The sequence below is a fragment of the Harpia harpyja genome, chromosome 9 (assembly GCF_026419915.1).
Source record: "Harpia harpyja isolate bHarHar1 chromosome 9, bHarHar1 primary haplotype, whole genome shotgun sequence".
In the NCBI taxonomy this organism is placed as follows: Eukaryota; Metazoa; Chordata; class Aves; order Accipitriformes; family Accipitridae; genus Harpia; species Harpia harpyja.
The window spans coordinates 43,039,199-43,058,555 of NC_068948.1; the positions used below are offsets into that span (position 1 = coordinate 43,039,199).

Sequence of the window (19,357 nt, forward strand, 5' to 3'; positions counted from 1 at the left end):
AAATGTTATAGGGTCACAGAGCTCAATCCAGTTCTCTCATCAACTTCCAGAGTGATTTCTGATATTACAGTATTTTTGTGCCTGGGTTCCACTATTCCGTTATCCTGGGTTTCTAGAAAAATAGTATCAACCTCACCAAGGCTCTGAAGACACATGACATCTTTGGCTAGTTTGTGCGTGCAACTGAGATTGCATAAGGAAAGCATCCTTACATTTTCTGGTATTTAATTTTTCTGTTAGCTGCTCTCCTTTTTATATAACTTACATTATATATATATGCTTACTTTTATATAACTTACTTTATATAACTTAACTTATAATTTACGGTGAATATTGCTGTGAAGGAAGATCCAGTCATTTCAAATATTAGGTTTTAATAGTAGTTTATAAGTTTTCTTCCTTTTTAAAGGACGCTAGCAAAGTTTCACCATTCTTGTTAGCTTGTCACCACTAGATTGGAGTGTAGGTTTATGTAACATTGTTACAGGGATCAGGGATCGGTAGTAGATACTTCAGAGAAAGTATCTAGTGTAAGAGGATGTACAATAGAGAGTCGCTTGGTTTCTCACCTGTAAGGGAATTTTCTTCCGTAGGTGAGGCAGAGTGAATATCTGGCAGGAACTAAGGTTCCAGCTCTGACCTCAGCACGTGAGCTGGTCCCACAGGGTGTAATAAACCCCCGATTCCAATAGGACTACATCCTTCTTTCAGGCTAAGTATATGTTTAAGTGGTCTACTGATGTCAGACTGCTGATATGAGATCTGTTAAATCTGTTAATTTGTCTTCTATTTAATGTAACCGGCTGTTGCAATTAATGGTATAAATGTCTCTTTCTGGCATGTGACTACTAATATGAAGGTGCCTAACTGGGCATTGTTCAGAGCACAGCAGTGCCTTCAGGTCTGCTGGAGACCAGCAAGCTGTGTTTAATGCCTATGTGATATGGGGCACACAGTGCAGCTCTGGATAATGCAGGACTAAACACACTTCTGAGTGCTTGTCTGCCCCCTCTCTCCTTTATGTTTGTTTTCTTGAAGAAACAAGCCTGGCTCACTTGATCATGGTAGTTGAGAACTTCACCAAATTATGGAGCTATTTTATTTTCTCAGATGTTCTCGTGATCCTGCAGACATTGCAGGTGATCTCTTTGCTTCAGGCTGGCTGCTGTCTCTGACCACTCTACCAGGTAAATACAGGTGAGTGTCAAAGTCCAGAACAGCGTGTGGTGAATGACGAAGAGCTGTTGTTTTCTTCTGTCACTTTGTATTCACAAATAGCAAGTTGTATTGTAAAGACTGAGAAATACCTCTAAGTAGGTCCAGGGAGCGATTAGTGTTCTAGATAGACAATACAGATCTCTTTGCACATCTTCACAGCAGTGCTGTCTGCCCTGCCTGTGAGTGTGGGGATTCCAGTGATGCCGATGCTGAGTTTTCCAGAAGGGACTGGGAATAAAGACACGGGACAGGTTCGACGAGGCAAGTGCACTTCTACTGTTTCCGTATGAGCTCAGTAAGATAACTGCTGCAGATCTAAAAGATTCTTAAGTCACCACTTCTTCAGGTCGGTTACATACACTGTTCTCCCAAGAAAAGAAAAAATTGGCATTCAAAACAACTTGCATCCAAAGAAATCAAAGTGAATGTCACCATCCCTGTTTTACAGATGCAAAAACTAAGATTTCAGCAAGGATTTACGCAAGTGAGAGAAAAATAGGAGTCAAATCTCATATAAGGATGCTCTTGTAAATACGTGTCCTGTGTTTTCACTAATAAGTGTTCAGAGTTCTTCTGGCTTTGGAGTTTGGGAATTACTGGGAACAATCAGTGTGCCTCTGAGATGCTGCATTCATCACTTCAGGATTGTGCTGATAGTCACTTTCCTTGCTGAAACACATCGCCCTAGTTTCCTCCAGGAACTACGGGTGTTAATTTCTCAAGAAACTTTTATTAATTGTAGTGTAAGCAGTTTGGGGGGAGGAGAAGAATCAGCTGTATCAGAAAGAAGATCCAGTTCTGCATGTACAGAACAATAAAGATCTGGCTGTGGCAAAACCCTGTTCGCAAATTTTCTCGAGCACTTTTGGGAAAGACTGTGGGAAGCACGGTTGGCCTGGGTGAGTTGCTGGCATACAGCTGTCGATAAAAAATGCAGTTTGTGCCACTGCCTGAGTAAAGAACATTTCATTTCTAGTAGGCATAAAGTGTTGCCAGTGTCATTGAAATTTTGTAGCTCTGAATAGTTGCTGTAAATTTCATCTGGGCAATATCCCCAATTGTGTTAGATATAATTACATTCAAAGTTCTTTTTAATCATTTATTTGGAACATGTCCCAAGATTTAGCAGTTTTGGATTGGGACAGAAATTGAATTATTTATTATCAATTAGAGGTTGTCAGAGCCTTTGACACCACGTTGAGCTGGCATTGTTTGGTATCTGTATTAATGATTGTATAGATAAAAGCATGAAATTATTGGTTAGAAAGCTTTTATTCTAGGCTGAGAAGGCTAGTTTGCATACTTGGCTGGATGCTTCCCTACACTCACTGTCATTATGGCTCTGTTTAATCAAGTCAATGTTGCCTGTGGAATCGCTTGCCCATAAATTGATGAATTGAGTGTAAGAATAATTCCCCCTAGATGGAACCCAGTTGTGACTTCCCTTGCCATCCCAGCCCAGCACATTTAGACTCTTCTGCTTTGGCTGTGGTCTGCTATAGACCCTGGAACAATCTTTGTCACATCTGTTCTTTTCTTACGGGAGCAATTTATTGATGGCTATTGGTGCTATGGTAATGCTGGATGCTGAGCTTTTGTTCCCCCAGGTGAGGGGATGGAGATGATAACCTCACAGGTGTTCCTGAGCTCTCTTCACAGCTCTCTTCTGCATCCTTCTCTTACCAGTGTGGGTCTTAAAAATAATTTCTCTTACTGCGTTTTGGCACTTTGCAAGAAACCTCAGCTTAAGAGGAAGATCACATAATGGAAGACTGCATAGGGTAATCCCAGATACATTGCTGCAGAAAGGGAAACCGTCAGAAAATCAGAGGAAAGGAGCATGGAGAAGATGCCACTTGTCTCGAGTGGCAAAACAGTGGCTGAGGAGAAAGGATGCTCATGTGATATCTCATCCCCATGTCTTCTGGATTTGGCTGTTGCCACAGTTAGTATAGCCTTGGTGGGAGAAAGAGGGAAAAAAAAACCCTTCTGAGGATGTACTTGCACAGTTTTTTGTAGCAAATACATATTTTTTCTGCTTGCACTCTGAGCTGCTGGAAGCAATGTGTATTAGCCCAGTACAGAGACTGATCCAGCATGTTACAAGATATGATTTGAACAAGGTTATAATAAGTTACGTGCTAGATCTAGGGAGGGAGGATCTATCTATTTCTATCATATGATAGATACAATAATTCCTGTTATAACTCCCTCACCAGTTCTACTCCCCATTGGAGTCAGTTTCCCTCATACAGTCTTCTGTGAATTCCAGTATTGTTTCTTGAAATTTATGTAAATTTCTCAGTGGGATTACTGATCTGTTAGGGTTTTTCTTCTGAATTTTTTTTTTCTGCTTCACAAACACTTATCAAAAACAGGGTTGTCCTGCTGTCACAAGGAAATTATCATATACACCACTTTTCCAATTATTTCGTTACAGCAAGGGAAACTGGAACTGGAGAAAGACAGAAGTTCTCATGTACTGGGAAATGTTGAGATTTCAGAAACTTTTCCATTCCAGAATGAATCACATTTTAAATCAAACTTTCTTACAAAATGGAACTCTGAAAACATTGTTTTGTTTTGATCAGAGCAGTTCCTCTGATTTCAGTGTCTTTAAACTGAAAAAAAGTTATTTTATGTAGCTTTATGTAACTTTATATATAATTGTATTTTTTTTGTTTTGAAAAGCTTTTCTCAACAATATCCAATACACTGAAAATGCCAAAATAGGTCTTTTTGACATTATTGAAATACCTCATTTGTTTTGTTGAACAGAAAAATCACGTTTTTCAAAACAGTTGTGTTTCAACAAATAGATTTTTCCTTTAGCATTGCTCTACACACAAGCACTCATTATCTAGACAAATATTTTAATACTACGTAACTCATTCTTTTCAAATTGGTGCCTGCATGGTAAGAAGTACCTCTTCGAGTGAGCTCATTTGGAAAAGCCGAAGCTGCATGTATCCAACCTCTCAGGCTCAGGACTGACTTCCACAAAGGAAAGTATGCAACTGGAATTCCTGGAACAGACCTCTCTTGAAGTATGTGCTTTGTATCAAAGACGCTATTTCTCAACGGAAAAAAAAAACCAAAAAACCAACAAACCCAAAACAAAACCCAAGCCAACCAAAGCCCAGCCCGTAACAACAAATCAACAAAAATAAAACCACTTTTGTTATAAATCAGCTTTTGTCTTGACTTGCAGAAGGTGCAATGGCCCTTTCATCCGCTCAAATCCTTCTACTTAGGAGGAAAAAAAGTGAAAATGGAGAATGTGGCATGTTGAGCTGCGGCAGAAACGCGCCTCAAACTCTGCGAGCAACTTTTCTTTCCCAATCTGGTAGTGATGTTTCCAATTCCCAACCTCCCTCTTCAGAAGCTGACAAGCAGCAGCAACTCTCAACTGAGGCAGACCTGGGAAATGACTAATTAAACAGTGATTGCAGGATTGCTTCCTGACCTGGGTATCAGACCACAAGGGTGAAGCTTCATAAAGATAGAGTGAATGCAGGAAGCAGTCCTGCATATTTCCACAATAGGGGCATTATGGAGACATGCCCTGGAGGCTGCTTGAGACCTCGCTGAATGGATCCTGATACCATCGGGGAATGGAGTACCTGCTAGTTCAAAGCAAGCCTGAATGCAGGTTTTAATCCCTTCTGACAATTGTTGAGAGGAAATGGCCTTTCCTCTGACCTTATCGTTGTAAACAACAACTAGTCATCAGGTTTGTCCTGCTGAGGGAATAGTCAAGGTCTATGCAAGGATTTTACTTCAGATTATTTTTTTCTTCTTCTCTGATTACAATGGTTTAATTCTCTAGACCTGAAATGCATTCTCACCCCTTAATATACTGGCTTCAGGTACATTCTTTCTTAATTATTGAGTCCATACAGCTCAGCCTGGTTCAAATTAGCTTCTCAGAGCTATGGGCAGACATCCCGTGGCCAGTTTCGGTACTCAGCCCTGTGGTTGTTCTTGTGATGGCTGCTGTGAGATGCCACACCGGTATCCCCAGAACTGGGTGTGAGACAAGCTGACAAACTCTTCTAGCATGACAGAGAACCACTGAGAGCTATTTTCAAACGGCCAACAGGTAGGATGGAGGACTTGCTGCTGGGCACCATTAGTATGGCAGTTTTAATATGATAGAAGGGTGCATACGCTCCTGGAATTGCAGCAATGGGTGGATTTAACTGTGTGGATTCATATGGCTTTTAGTGCTAAGACAATACAGCTGACAAGAGGAAATGAGACAGTAGCTTTTGCTGCTCCTGGAGTTAGAGCCAACTGTCTGTAGCCAGCAGGACAGAGCGATGATGCAGAAGAAGGCTGACCTGCTGTACTGACAGAATTTCAGGGTGATGAAATCCACCTTCCCCCAGATCTGTGCAGGACTCTGCCACTGACAGGCCCCCAGTATTGAGAAGGGCATTGCTGTGGCCACCTGTATGCATCCCCTTCCCAGTTGCTGCTCATCAGGTGCTAAGTGGTGTAACAGAGATCAGCTGTGGCAGCCTTTCTAAAAGGGAATTTGCAGAGCTATTAGGAGGGCACTTCTGTGCCTGGTCATAGACCTTGGCAGGGCATAGGAGGTTACTGATGGCTTTGTATGAATGGCTTTTTAATTCCAGTTGGAGGTTATAGGTAGTGCTTACACGTCTGCTCTTTGGTCTCCCACACTAAGTCAGATGGCAAGCTAGAAGAGGTTTCTCCCTTGTACTGCACAGCCTAGCTGGTCACTGCAAAATGAGGGATGGGCTGCAGAAGTCAGTGTGCCTGAGCTCTCTGGAAGTCACAGCTTTTTCACTGGAGCAAAGGAACATCTCTTCCCTAGGTGAAGACAATGAGTTGTCATGTTTTCTTGTTGTCCTGGCTGACCTAGCTTAACATCTGCTTCTCTAGCCTGTAAGGATTCTTACTACATGCTTTGACAAGAGAAACATGGTGTATTTTCGGTAGGCTGAAGTTTGCTATGTAGAGGTCCATATTTCTAGTGAAAAACCTATAAAAGGTCTGCAAATGAGAAAAGGTTAAAAGCCACTTTCCCTGGTTTTGTAGGAATGTCTGAGTGGGCTGTGGCAGGCTAAGGGGAGACTGGTGGATTTTTGCAGAAGGGATGGCTGTTTTTCACAATTATGTACTACCTGTGGTACGTTTGGGCTGTGCTTTGTGTAACGTATCTGTGAGCAAAGGGAAAAGCCTGAACACTGGGGGGAGCAATCTCTGAACACCGCGTACATCCTCTGCCAAGCGGATGGTCAAGTTCAGGGTCTCAAGTGGTGAAGGAAATGGTTGGATCTGCCCTGTGCTTTGTCTCTGGCCCCCACATGTGCTGTGGTCATGAATGAACTGTACCCAAGGGGATGGGCTTCTCTCGTTTTCATTAGGGATCTATGGCAGTGGATGCAAGAGGGTGTTATAATGTCTGTCCTGTAACCACGTGAAGTTGTTTTGCTTGATCCATACCAAAATGAGTCGGGATCACGTTGCTTCTAGTTTTGTTCAGAAAACAGCTATACGAGGCTGTGGCTCACGTGTGCCAGTGGGACTGAGGTGTGAGTAAGTGGGAAGGATCTCTGAGCTTCAGAAGAGAAGCTCTGACGTGATATGCCTGAAAGGATTTCCTTTCCTCCCGCCCCGGGGGTTGACCCTTGCGGCAAGGTCGTGTAATTAGGCTGCTTGGAGATCTGGTCACTTGGTACGGTGTGCGCTCTGTACCTTGCAGGACACCAGTAGGTTGGGGGGGAAGTACCACCATCCTAGTTGCCTCGTGTGTGCTGTCTGCATCATCTGTGCGCTGCCTGCATCAGGGTTGTGTTGTCAGAAGACTGAAAGGAAGGCTATTAGAGGAAGTATTCCTCTTTCAGTTGGGATTAACGCAGTATTTCCTGAAAGAAATGCTCTCTTTCCACCCCACCCCTTGTCCCCTCTGAGATTTTCTTGTTTATATATTTGCACGTGGTAGCTCTTTGCCTTGTTGTGGTATTACCTGTGCTAAGGAGGATCATAAAAAGCTCAAGCACTTATTGATTCAGTAGTGGGAGCTGTTTCAACAGTAATAAAATGCTGCTTCTCCCTCAGTTATGGAATACCTATCACGTTTTCTCTTCCCACCCTGATGTTCCCTTTAAGACTTTTTGAATTATTTCCTCCACTTTATATAGCTGCAACAAAGGATGGGTGGCTGGATCACTGTGCCAGCTTTACCTGAGTAAAAGAGGCCACAGACAGGCTGAAAGGGCGCCTGTCAGCAGGCTACTAATTGCGTGTGTCCATCAGCAGGTTGTCCTTCTACCGAAGAATGTTATCTTGAGATGAATCCATAGGCAGCACAGAAAGGTCTTGTTGAGAGAGGCAGACCATGGAGCTATAGAGTGCTGCTACTTCTCAGGACAGTGTCTTTGCAGCAGGTGCAAGAGTGAAAGAAGAGCACTAGCTATGTGAGAACTGCTTTGCCTTGCAGTGATCGTGTTAAAAGGGAGTATGCTTTGCTTTTCTTTCTCATAAGGGACCACTTGCATTGCATTTTGCGCCACTCTGCAACATCTCTGGAAGTCTGCAGTAACTGGTTAGCATTCTGTGGTGCTTGTTTGTGGTGAGTGAATGCTGCTTTTCATGCTTGTTTTGTCCCATGCATATTACCCTGTGACACTTCAAATGCAGTGTTTGTAAAGAAAAGCAATCTTTTTGTTTCAGAGCTTAGTGAATACCATAATGGACTGTCTTGGCAGTCTTCGTACCTGAGATTGCCCCCCCTCCCCGTATAGGAGCAGCACATTTTTCTGTCTGCACAACCCAAGCTCTGGAAGTGTCTAAATATTCTTGTACAGTTCAAACATTCCCTGTGGCCTGTCTTGGAAGCTTCTCACTGAGGCCAGGAAAAAGGGCAGTTACTTAAAGATATTCACACGTGGTTAGACTTTTTTCTGATCTACTGAGAAATAATCACAATCACTTCCAGATTGTTTCTTTGACTCAAAGAAAGCGTCACCAGAGCTGACAAGGTCTCATTCTCAATATGGTATATAGTGTAATTAGGATGTATATTGCCATCAGCACCCTGAGACCCCAGGAGAACATGAGCTGAGGATTTTGCTTGTCTGCACTTACTTGAATGCATTCGAGAGTCTCATGAATATTTTTGAAGCAGGTCAAATACTTGCCATTGCAAATCTATGGAGGCCTTAATGAAAGCAATCCTTTGAGCAGAAGTGAAGGCGGATTTCTCCTTCCTTACAAGAAGGCTCATGGAGCACTGGAATAATTTTGAAGCGGTAGGTAATGCCTGTGGAGTGAGTTTTCACTCTGAAGTTGGGGAGGTTCCTGATCTTCATTCAGCTGCAGGCTGGCACTTAGCACATGTCTGGGGGCAGTGGAAGAGCCAGGTAGCACTGTGGGATGGCAGTGATAGACTCGATATGGAAATTGAGATGCTTCCCAAAAGCAAGTTTGCTGATTATATGGGAGCAAACAACTTGGTGTTAAGGAGACTTGGGGTATGGTAGAATCCTTTTCTTTAGTTGTTGTTGTTGTTGTTGTTATTGTTGTTGTTGTTATTATTATTATTATTAGGCACTTACATTGTTAAATGAACACCTCACAAACATCATTACCCAGCAAAATGTCACACGTGACCCTGTTGGGAGGTGGGGGAAACAGTGAAACTGAGGCGGTGTGTCACCCCCTTGATGCCTCCAGAGTGAGGCAGAGGAAACTCCAACACTGCTGGAATTCAGCTTTCATGCAAAATGGGTCATGGGATCCTCTTTAACCTCACCAGGCAACAGGGGTATGCCTGAGCCCTCAGAGGAGAGGGATGGGTGGAGATGCATGGTGTGCATCAATGGAAGTGCAATTCAGATGGGGTGACATCGGAAGCTGATAAGAGTATGCATCCTTATCACTTCAGAGCCTGACTGCTAAAATGTTTGGTCCAATATTAGCCCCACTGATGGACTGAGAAACAGGACTACTGAGGAGCCAAAAGGTTTATCCCTGAGCTCAGTGGCAGTCCTGGGAGTAGAAACAGGTATTAGCAGAAGAACTCGCTGTCTGCCTGGAGAGCCTGGAACATCTGGCCACGAGGACTGAGAAGCCTGTATTTAGCCATTTGTGTCTTTGGCTGTTGGAAGTGGGCAGGAATTTTCCTGTGCTGTTCAGCCAGTGCTACATCCTTGATTCGGACCAAGTTTCATTCTATTTCCTTGAGCTCATGCTGCCATTTACTGACTCATGTTGCCAGAGCTCCCTTTCATGGTTTGGTTGCATCCTGAATCTTACTGTGAGGAAAAGACTGGTGAGATCCCAAACATTGCCATGTTCATAACTAAAGTTCCCTCCTCCTAAGGCACATGCAGGATCACTAATCCTCTTCCTGCACTCATGATGCCCAGGGGGGCTGGAGCCGAGCTTCTGCAGCCCCGGCTGCTTGGGGATGGAGTTGGTTGCAAGACGGGAAGCCTGCGTTTTGGTGGAGGTGCGGAGGAGGCAGGTGTCCTGTCCCCTGTTCCTCAGCAGCCAGAAGGTTTTTCTGTTCTTCAGGGCTACATACATCCAGGTAGACTTTTTTTTTTTTTTTTGAGAGAGACAGAATAATCTCTGCTCTGGCCTCAATGCAGGAAAGCTTACCCCCAAGCTCTGTCTCCTCTTGGTTTGCTTGGTGTTGCCTTAGCACCAGGGAGGACCTTTCCTGTAAGCTCCTGCACAGAGGAGGCCTGTTGCTGTGACCTCTTGCATAGTAATTAGAGGAAACAACTTTGGGCTCCCACCACTGGTTACGCAACAGGGCTGGATTCGGCCGCTGTTTGTCACCGTGCAGCCCAGTACCAGCAAGCTGGTGCCTCTGTCCTGAAACCCCTCCTTCGCCTCCATCCCCCTCCGGGGAGCTGCTCTGCAGATTGCAGGAGTTTCTGTCCCAACAGTCGTCGTCTTCCAGGTAAATCCTGTCTGGGACCCATCGAGGGAAATCGTAGCCCCTCAGCAGAAACGGTCCAAGTTTCCAAGGCAACTCTCCTCTAACCCTATTTTGAATGCTGCCTCGTTCCCATAGAAAGTTGCCCGTTAGTCTCGTCAGCAGCTGCTGCAGGGAGCACACTACCTCCAGAGAAGTTGTCCTTCGCTGGGCTCTTTATTCCCGTAATGAGCAGCTGGGGGGGCACGGGTGGCATGTGCTGCTCGGCCCTGCCGGCGCTCGGGCAGGCATCTTGTCCAGCCCAGGAGCTGCTTTTGAGCAAGCAAGGAGGTGGTTGTGCCTTTCTCTGCTCTTCCCAGGGAGAAAGAGGTGCTTGGGGCTCCCGGGAGGTGGACGGAGCAGGAGGCTCGAGCGCAGATGGGGCTCCTCTTAGGGTTTTTTTGGCGAGTGGGAAGGTGACAAGTGAAGAAAAAGGACACGGTGTTTTATTTAATTAGAAAAACCAAACTCCCCAAAACTAGCCTCCGAAGGGCCTCCGTTGTCATCAGCTGCACAAAGAGCTGTGACAAATGAAAGGAACTGAGCAGAGAAAAGGCTGCTTTCTCTTTGTGTCTCTTTCCCAGCTTCTGTTTGCTTTGCTGTCTCCCTTGCTCCCATTGATCAGGCATGTGGAAACATTCCTCCTCCTGCGCTCCCATTGTGGCCGCCCGGTTGCCAGGCTGCCGTTGGCTTGAATAACTTCACTAAGCCAGGCCTCTCCAAAACCATGCCATCCGGCGTGCTGGATGGGGAGCCAGACGCTGCCCTCCCATCCTCCTCCTCTCCCTCCCCCTCCCCGGCAGCACAGGGGCGCAGTGAAAAAATGCGCCAAAGAACAAGGGAGGTAACGCGGAGCCCCAGCTGGCCCGACATGGGGGAGAGGCGCGAGCTCGCCCTAAGAAAATAGGGGCAGCAAGGAGGGGACAATGGCCAGCCTGGGTCGCTGCCTTAAAAAGAAGGTGGGTGGTGGTGGCGAGGGCTGCTAGCCCAAAGTTTCTGAGCGGAGAGAGGACAAAAAGGCACGTTTCCAGGGGACACGAGCTAGCAAAGCGCAGCGAGGTAAACCCCAGCCTTGTTTCCCGTGGAGGGGAGAGGCGGCGAGGACAAAACAGGAGGCAGCAGGCAGCCGGCTGTGACTGGGAGCGATTCGTGGCCAGCTCTCGCTGGCTGTGCCACAAACATGTCCCTTCAGCAAACAGGGCACCTTGGGCCAAGCTCGCCACTGCCGCTGGCTCGTGCGTCGGCGTCTCTTGTTTCGGTGGCGTTGCACCAGCTGGTGCCGGAGGTGACGCTGGTGCCCGGTGCAGGTGACAGCTCCGGTGCAGAGCGTGGCTGGGCTCCTGAGGAGAGTGCAGGGGCAGGCCGGGGGGGGCTGTACCCCCAGGACTTGCCCCTGGGATTAACTTGGGGTAGCTCTGGTGCTGAAGACACCGGACTTGAGCACGAGCCGGTGGCCCAGGGACCCAGGGGTCTCGTGCTGTCGCCGCAGAGGGGCTGGCACCCGACAGAACCCACCCGCAGCTCCGCTGCCTACGGCCGTTCTTATGCCAGATACGAATCTGGCCTATTGTTCTTAATGCTATTTTTCATCGGCGAAATAGCAGTAAGCGATCTGTGCTTTCAGACGTGCTTATTGACTCAGCACAGCCAGGGCTGGATCCTCAGCTGGTGTAAAGCAGCCCTGGCCCATCAGCTCACGGCGTCACCCGTGACCCCCATTTATTCTTCGCCCTGCTGGCAGCTGTGGCCCGGCGCTCTGGATCAGAGGAGCTGTATGACCATGGGCCAAGGCTGTGGCCGGGCAGAGGATCCCCTCTCGGTGCCGGGTGGCCCCAGGTCTGTCCGCAGGCGTTGGCCTCTGCATTTCTGGGAGGTGGAGAGAGATGTCTTCGGGCAGCTGGAGCCTGAGTGAGGCTGGGTTTGCTCTGCAGAGGGGTCCTGGGTTTGTACTGGGTTCGTACTGGTTTGAAGGGCAGGGACTGCTGAGCTCAGGTGATTAACATAACAATCCCGGGGCTCTGCCTTCATCCTGCGCTAAAGCCTGGTTTGCTCAATCCAATTTCCAGCCTCTGCCCTTTCTTTAGCAGGCTAATTACACCGGCAGGACAGTGGAAATGACCTTCTTAAAGACACAGTGCCCCTCGTCTACTTACCTGTCAAAACACAGGAGACGGAGCACTGATACCATTCAGAGCAATCGCATGTTTGGGTGCAACGGGCAAACGTACTGAAGTAGCAGAGCACTCCCCTGAAGTTCACAGCGGTAACTCCAGTGTTGTTTATCAGTAGCGATGTGCATTCATAGAGATCTTTCCAAGCAAGGTCCGCTGGCTAGTGGGGCCATGGAGGTGTGGATTTGTGTGAATTAAAGGAACGGTAAGTGTGCAACATTACACCAATAAATGTGCAAAGTATTACCATCTCGCACAGAAACCCGTGAGGGCACTGGGCTGGAAAGCTTCTGCAGCGCTGGCTTCTCTCATTAGTCATCCTAGCCTCATTCTGTCTCTGAAACGCGTAGTGCCCGGCTCTAGTGCAGCTCTGTCCTCCTCCTGCACAAACTTGGATGTGGCCTTTGGGCCCAGAGAAGCTGTGAATGCTTGGATGTCTGGTCCTGCAGCAACTACAGCAGGGCTGGGGCAGGAGTCTGCATGTGGAGCCTGCCGGGGGGCTGCAGCTTCAGAGGAAGAAGCATGGGAAGCTGCAAACTGTCTCGTTGTCAGGCAAGCGCAGAAAACCCATGGGCTACGCATAGGATGCTGATGTGGCCATCGACAGAGCAAAGGATGGGTGCTCCCAAAGTCCTTGCAAGGGCTTGTCCGCTGGAGCAGAAATGAGTGATTTCCAGGGAGGGTAGAGCATGTTTCTGTACTAGTGTTCTGACCAGCTTTGTAAAGACCTGTACTGTAGTAGGTGGTCTTCATGTTGTAATTCTTGAAACTATGTCAGCAGCCATGTAAATCTGCCCCTTCACAGGGGATAACAGAAAGTAAAAGCTTGTACCTGACCAGTAGCTTGGCACAGGACGTATCTGTTGTGGTCCTGTTGAAATTGGCCGTGATATCTTGTTAGGGCTGAATTTTGCTTAGGATTGTCTTTGTTTGTGTGATGTTAGTACTCATGAAGAAAGAGGCAATCTCCTGGTTACAGGAGGACCTGTGAGGTGAAGCTGGTCTAAGAGGTGGAGCAGCTGTAGCTAAACTTCTAGAGCCAAAAGGATGGTTTTGCTATCTCTCTTGCTTGGAAAGGAGGAAATATGGTGAGCATCTTGAGGTTTAATGTAACGAAACAGGCCAGGAATAAAATTAACTGGATAGCTGATACAGATGTGTCAGTCACACTTTGCCCCAAAGCCACTGCTGATTGCTGAGATACCTGTTCCATCAGGCATTGAGAAGAGGTAGCAAAACAATTTTCAATTCATGGCAGTCTTAAAGAGACCTGCTGCACACAGCAAATTTGATGCTGTGATAACTGACACTGTTTGTGACAGACAAATCTGTGGCTTGTGTAGTGAAGCAGTTCAGAAGTGCCTGCTGTCGCATACCAAAAGGCTGTGGAAATGGTACTTGCTAGGAAAAATGTTGCAAGAGGATCCCAAATACCAAAGGCATCTACAGAAAGCCATAGGAGATCAACAAGATATTTGAGCATACTCAGAGATTTTTTTTTTTTTATTATTATTTTTCTTTCCAAAGGCACAAATGGCATTTGGTCTGATCCTATTGGAAGCTATAAAATAGGGGACTGTTGAGAAACAAGGTGGTATCAGGAAAACCAATACTCCAGCACTGAAGTATAAAGATAAACTGAACATATCTGAGAGAGAAGGAAACAATTGCAGGAAAGGCTGTTCCTAGAAAACAGCTGGGAGGAGGGCAAATGCACCCAGGGCAAGAAGTTTAGGACAAATACGGGGAACAATCTTGGATGCATGACCTTGCCCATCCTTACCACGACAGCCTTTTCCTACATTTTGTTCCTGGGAGGATAGTCACAGGAGTTGCTCTGTCTCTGACGCGGAATGCAGGGTTGTAGGAAACAGTGCAATTGCTTACTCCTCTGCAGAACGATGTGGCTTTCTGATGAGGCGGGGTCATGTTTAGAACTGTGCACAACAAGATGGACTTGCAAATGTTACTGTTGATGACAAAGAGCAGCTGGTTGCTTCAAGTGAGTCAGATATCATTTGAAATTATGCCTGTGGATTAATTAAACTCATAAGATAGAAAATTAAATAAATCTGTAACGTGTACGCTACCTGTAATGCAAGTGTACTATGAGAAGGGGCAAACTGAAGCATGCAAGAAACATTGCGTAGAAGGGGAACAAAAATGTATCTCTAATCTGATTTGTGGGGCTTTTTGTTTTTGTTTTTCTATGTGAGCCTTCCAGGAAGTTCCATTGGACTCCCTTGTTGGAGAAAAACCCTGCTGCTCCTGTAGGGCAGGGCTCTCATGGGTTGTCACTGGTCAAGCGGTGACAATAGGCAGCTTGGCAGAGTCAAAGCGTAGACTTTGCAGTATTAAAAATCAAGGCAAGTAGTGTTAGCTCTTCTCCATGTGTGGTTAAATGCTTTCTGTGTAGCTGGTGCCAGGCACTGTCGCGGCCCACTGCTCACGAATGCCTTTGCCAGGTGGAGACCACGTCTGCTTTTAGTTGGAGTTAAGGACCAAATGAGACTTCAGTCTGTGTGTCACTTCTAAATGATACTTAGGCTCGTATTTCAGGGAGGGGGTTTGGAAAACTGGATCCTATGACACTTTCAATGGGTGAATTCACTGATCTCTTTTTTCTTTTTTTTCCTGTGCTCTGAAATACATGAATAACCCACGTGTATGTGAGAGCTACCCCATACCACAGCTGTGTCAGTGGAGGATCTTGCGTTTCCTTCAGATTTCACACCACAGTAAGTGACTTGGATCAGGCAGTCTCTCAGAGAGAAGCCACCATGGGAATGCTGTTTTCAGCATCCCACACTGTCCTCGAACAGAAGTCGGAGACCTCCCATTTCAGTCCGTATAGCAATTGGTTGCAGTGCCCCTGTTTTGCGGGAGATTAGTGCCCTTGTGTCTACAAGTGGAGATTGCGCAGTCTAATTTTGTAATGAAGAATTATAGTAAAACAGTAGGCAGTGCTTCCTGCAAAGAATATCTGCTATGTATGGCTTTATACAGGATAAACTGTATGGCTTAAATATAGAAGCAGCATTCTTCTGTTAGGAACTCTAAAAGAAAATGTGTTCCAGTTGGTGTTTGCTGGCAGTGCGTTTGGTACGTCATTCACTTACCTATCTAAATTCCAAATGTAATAGGTAAACCAACATTAATTCATTCTCCGATGATGTACTGGACTGATGGAAATCATTATACATTTGTGAGATGTGTGTCCCCCATTGCAGTGTAGCAGTTGTCTGTCAGGGTCTGGCTTGCAGGTACCCAGGGTCCCTTTCATAAGCTGGGCAGCGTGCTGTACCTCCTACAATGCCGACTGTGAAATCTCCTTAGCTCCCGATTGCTCCCTTTCTCTTTGACTCACAAGGACCTTGATTTCAGCTACGTCTGCATCAGGCTCTTAGTAACAAAACTTCTGTCTGAAATGTGCTGTGTCTGGCAAAACAAGCAGCAGCTCTTGCGAGGTCCTTGCAAGCAGGTTTCTCTTACTGCTGTCATTCCCCACGCGCAAAGACCGCAAACCCATCCCAGAATTTGCTTCTTTCCTTGTGATGGATCAGCTCTGTTATTTTGGAGCACAGGCTCACAGAGCCAAGCTAGAGGATCTCCAAGGGAAGTTTTAAGTGTTCAATAAAAGAAGGAATGCAGGGAGAAAAGAAAGCCCCAACTCAAATGGCATCATTCTCTTTCCCTCATCCCTTTGAGGTTCTCCTGCCTTCCCTGCCTGTGTGTGACCTCCCTCCTCTCCCAACCAGCCGCTTTCTTTTTTCAGTCTTCCTCCTGCCCCTCACCCTCCTCGTTCATTGATCTCCCTTTAGGCTTTATTAGTGACTCCCCCTCCCACCCTTTCTCTCCCTCAGTTTTTCTGATTCTCTAACATAGGACAATTGAATGAGGCCAGACTCCTAAGCCGAAACTGGGGGTGAGAGGGAAGAGGCGTTAAGATTTAATGATATTGCCTCTTTAAGGAATCCCTAATTCCTAACACCCATCTCCTCCCCCACCTGAGAACCAATTAAAACTCAATGAATTCAAGTGGAGGCTTTTGTGCATCACATGTGCTTGACTAACAAAGCCTTCTCCATGCTGGAATAAAAGCTTCTATTCAGCAGCCAGTTTGTTCTAATTCAAATCACTTCCACTCCAGCATCCTCTCCTTCCTTGCTGCTCCTGAGTTCCCAGGCTGGGCTGCCGCCCACGCAGCCCTGCCCAGAGCTCCGTGCTCCACCTTGCAGAGCCCTACCTCGGTGGCGGGGGAGCAGAGGACTGGAGATGACCTCCGTATGGTCAACTGGGCAGTCCATGGTCATTATGGCCCTGTCCCCAGGAGTCTGCTGGGCTGGGGGGTGAGCCCACAGTGTGCTCTGCAGCACAGGAGCTCCAGCCTTGGGAGCTGTCTCCGAAGGGGCTCTGCTGTGCCCTTGGGAAACAGCTCGCTCATCTGTGCAGAGTACTCTGTGCGCAGACAGAAAATTACCTTGTCTATGGGTAGAGCTCAGCCTTCCTTGAAACCAGTGAAAACCCTCTCCTTTCCTCTTTGCTGTCGGGGTTATGCGGATGTGGTGACACCTGAAGTAGCAGGGGAGTCCAAAAGCACACGAAGTCTAAGTGAGTGCAAGTAGTTTGTACTTTCATTTGCCTCGGGGTATAAATTGTGCTACCTGGGAACCTGAGGGTAGCTGTCCTCTACCGTGCCCTGAAAATAAAAAAAGGGGCTTGAATAAGGTCATCTGGGGGATAGAATGTATTTCATGCTATTCAACTTCCAAATCTAAAATCCTCACCTGAAAGGTTTGTAGCTGCAGGTCGGGGTTTTGGGTGGCTTTATGTAGGGAGGCAATTCTCTGTCGAGATGTTAGTCAGGTAATCTTCCTGGTGTAAAACAGGCTCTGCTCAGAGCTTTTGCCTGTCCTTTACTGATCAGTGTTACCTGAGCTATTAGCAAAGCTGTATGCATGACATTAACTGGGTTATCTTTTCCCTGTTCCCGCAGCCTCCTATTTGTGGTGACACTTTTGGATTTTTTTGCTCTTGTGAGAAATCTCTGGTAGAAGCAGGTTGAGTGCTCTGCTCCGATGGCAGTGAGGTTTTTACTCCCTCTAATCTCTCCTGGGAGCAAGCTCCAGCACTGCAGGCCAGCTGCCAAGGAAGCTATCTGCTCTGCTCCAGAGCCTTGTTCTGGTACACGGCAGTTGCATCACTCCTGAAACACGTGGCTTTCTCAGGGAGTCATGAAGGAGGTACCCAGCTCTTGGGTAGCTGGGACCTTTCCCACAAAGAGCTCTGGCAATTAAGATGAGCTCTTGGAAGCTGGTTTGCTATTTGCAGAGGCACCAATGGTGAGAGGAGCGATTTGGGTTTACATGTAGTTAGGAACCTGTGGTGTCTGACAACGGGGGTATTACATTTTGAACTCATCTGAAAGTCTGTAGGGCTGGTAATTCTTTCCACCACACTGCCTTGCAGCTGTCAAGCATAGCAGCAAGCATTAGCGCACATCAGGGTGTGTTGCAGTCTTCTAGTCAACTTTTATGAAAGAAAGATTTGAACATCCCTTAGTGGTCCTGTTTCTTGCTATAGCTGTGCTCTCTCGCATCTGATCACTAACCTCAACTGTGGCCAGCATCTAGAGCTAAATATGTTTTACTGTTCCCAAAGAGCATGTTTGGGTCTCTACTTGTCTGTCTCATTCGTGTGTTCATAGATTTGGACACAGAACCCTCCTTTGCTGTCAAAAGACTTTTACTGTTTAGTAAATTGGCACAAATTTTTCATCCAGCTTTTTTCCTGTAAGTGCAAGTTGGCCTCTTGTTGCAGTGATGTGCAGAGTTGAAAAAAATTTGTGCTCTGGATACGTTTTTCCTTAGCAAACCCAGTCCTAGGTCTACATAAATGCAAAAGAGCAGGGACTCTGAAAATATGCAAAATGTACTGGGCTCTCAGACTACCCCACAAATTGTAGAGAACAGTTCTTTAAGTGACAAGTTAATTTCAGGTAATGCTATGCGGTATCATGACAGTATAATCTCTGTCCATGAATATGGTGAGGGGGAAGAAGATTGGATAAAAATCTGTTGGTTTGAAAAAAATACCTCATTCCCTGTGAGTTAGAGAGTTCTGATTATTCGGAGGAAGTTAAAAAGTATTTCCCTTTACAGCTTTTGGGTTATTTTCTGCAGCATGTTCTCTCTGAAGATCTCAAAGCATTTTTTTCTTCAGATAGGGAAGAAACACCTCAGTTTTCAAGTAGAAAAACAGAGTTTTCTTGGCTCAAATCACCCGGCCAATCTGTGAGAAGATGTAGGAGCAGCACCAACAACTCATGAGCTTTACTGAGGAGCTCGGTCCTTTTTCTTGAGCCTGCTGTGAAATGCAGCAACCGTGTTGTAAACTCTGTAAGGTGGGGGGCTGACTGCACCGTTGTGCCTGCTCGGGGACTGGCAGGGCTTAGTTGGTCCCTGAGTTTTTTTGTAATAAATGTGCTTAATTGAAGGGAGCAGAAGATCTGAGCTCACGCGGTTGTGTGGCTCGGTGGGCAAAACAGCCCCTTCCTTCGTGAGGCAGCTGAGCTCTCCTTGTGTTGAACACTGACCTTCGTCTCTGGGGCTCTGCAGTTCATTCCTGTTTCTCGTTAGTGAAATGAGTTTGATGGTCTCAGACTTGCTAGTAAATGGTTTCTACTTCAAAACAAAGTGCAGTTAGTTTGGCAGGAGAGTCCCAGCTCTGACCTAAAACTAAATTACAGCTGACCCTGAGATAGTGAGGCCCCTCCAGGTCAGGGACAAGGGCATTGTCAGGACACTGGGAGCTTGCACTGTAATTAGCAGCAAAGGTATCAAATACCTCTGTTTCCAGCATTCCTGTCCTTAAAGCAACACAAGCATAAAATCCCAAAATTTCTCCTACTGCAGCTTCACTTAAAAAAAAAACAAACAAAACAACAAAAAACCAAAAGGGAAGTAAGGCTGAACAAACTTTCATTGATTTGCTTTTTCTCTGTTCTGCA

General features: G+C 46.3%; 1 protein-coding gene across 2 annotated transcripts in view; it reads left to right on the forward strand.

Moving 5' to 3' along the window:
• MSI1 (musashi RNA binding protein 1) overlaps positions 1 to 19,357 on the forward strand; it is a 59,949-nt gene that overhangs the window by 531 nt on the left and 40,061 nt on the right. The window lies entirely within an intron of this gene.